Genomic DNA, 6094 nt, shown 5'->3' on the forward strand with positions numbered 1-6094 from the left:
GAAAATATGATTACTGTGAATTGGTAACTTTTTAAGGTCATGGGCAGATTTGCATTATCTGCTGATGACAGGTCTAGAATTAGTAAGACAAATGCACTCTGATGTGTCCTGATACTAGGAGGCTGACTGTCCTTTTTATGGGGGCCTAATTTTGCAAAAGAAGTGTCTCCAGGTAGAGAATGTTTGTATGTATGGTTCTAGCATTCTCTGATCAGTCTCTATTTTGAATAGTTTATATTATAAGAAACACAGCTAGAGAATTTAAGCCACTGCTTAAATTAAATTATCCTTGGGTTTTGGCTGGATTTTCTTTTTTTTTGTTTGCATGAAGAGGTTCCTTTCTGGATAATCTAGAAGTCTTTAGTACAAAATACAGCCTATCCACCTTAAATTAACTTCATGTGTAGAGAAGTCTTGAACTAGCCATACAGTTTTTTACTCTGCTACAAAGAAATCTGAAATCAGATGTTGACTTACTTAGGTGTGCTCAGTGGAAAATTCTTAAGAACAGAGAATACTGATCCCAGTGGTAGAAACAGACCCCAACAGATACAAGATTTTTGGAGAAATGAACAGCATGAGAACATATGCAGGATGGAGTCATGACCTGTTGAATGAAATGGTTACCAGGTAAGAAGTGCAGTGCTGGCAGAACTGCCTGCTTCAGTCATCTCAGGAGGTAACAGCATTTATTTTTCTGTCCCAAGTGAAGTACACTGTAGGGGAAGCTGCAGATGGGCAGGAGCATGGACAAATGTCTGATTTGTACACCAGCAATTGGGGCTTAGCAAATTTTTAGTAGGGTCCACTCTATTATTTGGAGCAGGTGTGAACAAATGTCATTCTCTGGGAAGGTCTGAGGATATAAAAAACACTTGGAAACTGAAGTTGACAGCACATATTAACTCCTTGAAGGAAATAGGACAATTTCAAAAGTAACCTTCTGCATCAGTAGTTAGCAGAATGATTACTTTATTTTTTAATCTAACACAATGATAAATGTTCTGGGCTTTCTTTTGTACTTGTGTTTATTTTCTTCTAAGGCTGTGTGGGAAAGGGTCTTGAGGAGCTTTAACTCCTCCTAAAGGAGAGGATGCTCACCACTGGTGCAGATGTATCCTCAACAGATTCAGCAAGATCATTTTTACTGAACTTGTGTTATTCACTGTGTGTGTGAATTCTGTTCCTTTGATCAACTCTTGGAAAATGAATACTGTAGGCAGAAAAATACAGGGTTTTTTTGTTTGCTTTTTTAAAATGCCAGCTGCTGCACACTGCAACTGAGACTCCAACTGAGTTTGAAATCTGTTCCATGTATTGTATACATTACCAGATGATTAGGGCTAATAACTAAAATGCTCTTCCATATTTGGCCTCATTTATCTCCTCTTTATGTCTGGAAATGAAAACACAACTATTGCAACTTTGTAGTTCCCATGATTCCATCAAGGATGCAGGCTGTCCTAGGTGCTGTATAGAAATGTTCAAGCTGAAAAGAAACGTAAAAAAAAAAAAAAGGTTGCACAGTTGGAGCAAAAATTTAGTCACAGAATAAGCAGTGTGACCAAAGTAAAAAAAAAAAAAAAGAAAAAAAGTAGGTAGTGGCAGAACTAGACACTCTTACCTTCTAAAAGGGCTCATTCCTTCCTCTTGTAATAGTGCAGCTTGGGGAAGCTTTATGTCATGAGGCATACTGGGAAGTAATATCACTGAACAAAACCATCCTGACCAACCTGTACTACTTTTTAATTTTTTTAAAATGAAAAAGTAAGGATGGGACTTTTTAAACCTGATTAAACAACAGCACCATGGGGTGTGCAACAGCAGGCTCATGAATTAATGTAACTGCTTCAAGCACTGATTGAGAGAGATCATGTGCTGTAAGACTGCCCAGTATCTGGTTGAGAATTCTTACTGGCAGAGCATTCAATCACATGCTTGACTTAAAATACATACATTACTACTCTTGTTGAATAGGTAGGTGATTTGTTTTTGAGACATACAGCTTGGGCTTGAATCTACTGAAGTAAAGCTGAACACTGCTGAACCCCTCTTGGGATATGGCTGCAGTGCAAGTGAAGGTTGGATTTTAACAACTTGCTCCCTTTGGTAGTTTTTTATTTGTTACCTTGAGGTTCTGGCTGGTTCCACTTCTATGGAGAGGTTACCTTGGAGATGTGTGAGCACCAGAACTTTAACAAGAGTATCCTGTGAGGATATCTTGCATCCTAAGAGGCTGATTGTTTCTCTGCAGTTCCTCACTACTGCTACGTTTGGGGATGAGCAGCAGTTAAATCTAGAATTTTTTAAATGATGCAATGCAGTTGTAACTCCAGGGGGGCCTTTAATAAAGCAGCTTTCTTTTAAAAGCCACTAGCACTACAGTTAATATTCTGAATATTAAAGTAAGACTCATTAAGAAGTGGTTTTAGTGCTTCAGAGGGTGCTTGCTGCTGAAGTGGTGGTTCAAACCATCAGAAGTCGATTACGAGTCAATCCAGTGGGGGAGAATTTGTTGGCCTCTGCTCCCAGGGTGAAGCAGCTATCTGCAGTCTGGGCATTTCTTCGAGAAATAATGTTCTTGCAGAAAAAAAATGGGAATGCAGTGTTTGGTGTTTAGCAGCTAATTAAACATTTTTATGTGCAGCAGATGCTGGATGGCGTCAAAGCCTCCCAACCTTGAAGCTGTTTGTGGGGCTGCCAGTGGGTTGGTCTTTCCCCCCACAGGTGTTGCTTTACTGCAGAGTTTGCCTGTAACCTGAACTGCCTGTGTTTGTCTTTGGTGGCTGCAATCCCCACTGCATATCTTGATTTGGCTTTGTGAACTTTCTTTGTGTATAGCAATATAATGGGTCATTTCTTGTTCTTTGGAGAGGGCTTTGCAAATCCCAGTTTAATGGTTGCTGGTTTACTCCATCTGTTGATACACTGCCAGTGTTCAAGCCTGTGCAGTAAATCTTTGTTAGGCATAAGAAAGTCCTTCCTCATCATCCATATAGGCTGAAATCCTAAACTGTAGTCTGTTCTGTAAATCATTTATCTCTCTGCTTTTTAAAAAGTGGCCTACCTTTCCCCTTGAGGCCGTTGGTCTTGAATGTATTTATTTTTTTGGCAGAGAGCCATGAATGAATCATAGCCTGGAGCAGCTTACAGTCTGAACTCCTCTCTATTGTTAACATAAAAAAACCTCCGTGCAGTTGTTACAATGTTTTGCTATGCAAAACTTTTAAGAGAAGAGAGATTGATTTCAGACTTGTTAGTTGCTTTTGAAGTTCCTCAGTAGTATGTGGGAATGATTTCTTCTGGTGGTACAGCTGTAATCCACTAAAATAACCAGGGATGGCTGCACGGGAAAGTTAGGACATGGGAATATGTTACTAACTCTTTGTCATAATGAGGTGTGTTTGTTCTTTTACAAAATAGAGTCACTTCAGCTTTTCTTTCCATTTGTAACTTTCGTGTTTATTCCTTCCAGCTCCGTTTTCATATTCCTTTATAGTTTTACTATGTCTGTTTCTCTTCTTGACTTAATTTTCTAGTCTTTCATTATGTTCTTAAGACATCCCTCTTTTCTGGTTTAGCTGTTCCACCATGCCCCATCTCCTTTTTTTCCTGTGTAACAGTGCTTTCACTTAAGGCAACCAGGCAGATGATTGATTTCTAGGTCTCTTAAAAGACTGATTTGTAATGAAGATCCTGGGCCCCATCAAACTAGTAAGGATTTTCATAGGTGAGTCAGCAGCATGGGCCTGGCTGGTACTGAGACAGTGCCAGTGGAGTGTGTGACTCTTACCTCGTGCTTCATAGGGAATAAGCTGGCTGACACAGGAGGGGTGGGAAATGAAAATTGGACTGGCTACATAGTCATGGATTCTGGTTTCCACTTCTCCTGACTGTCTTTAATCTTAGTGTCGAGTTCCTTTAACTTGCCTGCTTGGTGTGAGAAGCCCATTTGGCTTAACACTGGTGGTTGTCTGCTCCCAAAATGAAGATTTGGGGAGTGCATAACTCTACCACGGAGGATGGTGGCTTCCCCCATCAATGTGTGTAAGGGGTGCTCTTTATTGCTTGCTCATCTCCCCTTTTGCCAGGTGCCTGAGCAGTGAGTACCTCCAGATACCAGCTGTATCAAAAACACCTGACTTTGTCCCAGCTTCAGGGACTGGATTTCTCACCTGTGCCTCACAGAGGTTTCTCTTTAGGTTTGCTTGACCTTCAGTGTCAGTGTATTTGGCTCAGAGATGGAGAGTAACAACTACACCCTACTAAACCATAAGCAAGGTGCCTCTAGGTAGCATGCAGCTGACCAAGGGTGATTCCCTTCTATTAGAGAGCAGGAGTCCAAGAGCTTCCTGATGTTTGCAACAAATACCTTTGCCAAACTGGGGAGTTAAAGATGGATATAGGGGCCAGTATTGTGTGGTGGCTTAGGGAACTGAATTATGAGGTCTCCCTTCTTTAAATTGATTGAGGAGGTAATGCTGGAGCCTGTTCCAGCTTGGGAAGCTTTAGAATAAACATAGCACTTGGGGAGTGTCCAGTAGAGGGGGATCCAAGCAGGGTTGTGACTCATGCCTTTTCCCAGCAATTAATTTAAAAATAGAATTGAAATTGAAATATGCTTTGAAGGTCAGAATGTCAGGTCAGTCTGTGTCTGGTTTTTCAGGGGTGAGGTGTTCACAGAGGACAAAGCATTCTTCATTTTCAAATTCACTTCTTCTGGACATGTATTCTAAATGTGTAGAAAATTAATTTCCTTTGTATTATCTATTGCAGGAGGAAGGGTCATTACCATTGTGTGGTTATTTTCTGGTATAATTATTGTTAGAGTGAACAGCTGCTCTGTCACTTTCGATCCTTTGGTTTCATAAAACTTTGTAGTGACCTGACTTGTTTTTCTAGATAAATATCTAGAGCATGGTTGCTAACTGATTCTGGACTTAATCACTGCTTTGGGGAGAGGCTGTAATCATTTTACTCTTGCATATTTTAACCTCTTACTCAGACTTGTTAAATTACAAGTGATAGAAATAGCTTAAGTTTTGTTACATGAACGGGAAGCTTCAGGCCATAAATTCTGAAATTATTCATAAAGACTCCAAATATTTCAGGTACATCTTTAGTCTACAACTTCCATGTCATTTTTGCCTTCAGAATCCAGCGTTCTCCCAAAACCATCCCATGAATGGTGGATGCCTATTTTGACTGTTAAAGCAGTTTTTTTACTGAGAAAATTAAAATCATGCCAGCTGCAAAGACCAATATTCTGATCTGACTGAAACTTCATGCAAGTGTAATGGCTATAGGAGGTTCTTCCCTTTTAAATTCGAATACAATTTGAGTCTTAGGAGTCTGCAGTCCTAAGGGATGGTCTAAAAAAAAAAACAAAACATCATAGCACTTTATCCTCTGGTTCCCTCACTTTTCTTAGTTATACCATGAGTTCAAGATGTCTCTCCTCCTCAGTTAAACAAGCTAGGCATATAGCTTAGTTCAGTTTTGCATCACTGGATTGATTTGTGTTGCTTCTTTTCTATGCAGCCTATCTGGCTCTGTGGTATACTTGGTAAATTTGAAGGGTTGTGTTCCCACACAGTGGATTATTTTTTTACTCTCTGCCTCCTGCCAAAGTTTCTGCAAACCTCCCATTTTAAAATTAGTAGTGAGGCATGAGAAGGGGGTATTTAGTCTTTTTATTTGTATTTTTGGGGGAGGGTTTGTTGTTTTTTTGTTTTGTTTCTAATGTTGCCATCCTGAAGGCTTTCTCTTATGCAGTGATGAAATGCCTGGCTTGCTCCTTGTACAAGACCAGTGAGAGCCAAGAAGTTAGTAGCTTCTTGGAATGCTTCAAGGAAGTGGTGCAGGAGAGAGGAAGAGCTGATACAAAGCAGCCTGCCCAGTGTGTCTCATGATGGTGTTGCAGTGCTTCAGCATGACAGTCTGGGAACAAGGCTTTTGAAAACCTAATTATTTTCAAAATAAAATCTAGCCAATCCCTTTTTTTTTTTTTTTCCCAAGTCTGGTGCAGGGGCATACATCCTAGATGATGAGATTGTGCACATTCTGCATGCTTCTGGCTAATTCTGACCCTTCA

Source organism: Calypte anna, chromosome 12 (assembly GCF_003957555.1).
Source record: "Calypte anna isolate BGI_N300 chromosome 12, bCalAnn1_v1.p, whole genome shotgun sequence".
Taxonomy (NCBI): Eukaryota; Metazoa; Chordata; class Aves; order Apodiformes; family Trochilidae; genus Calypte; species Calypte anna.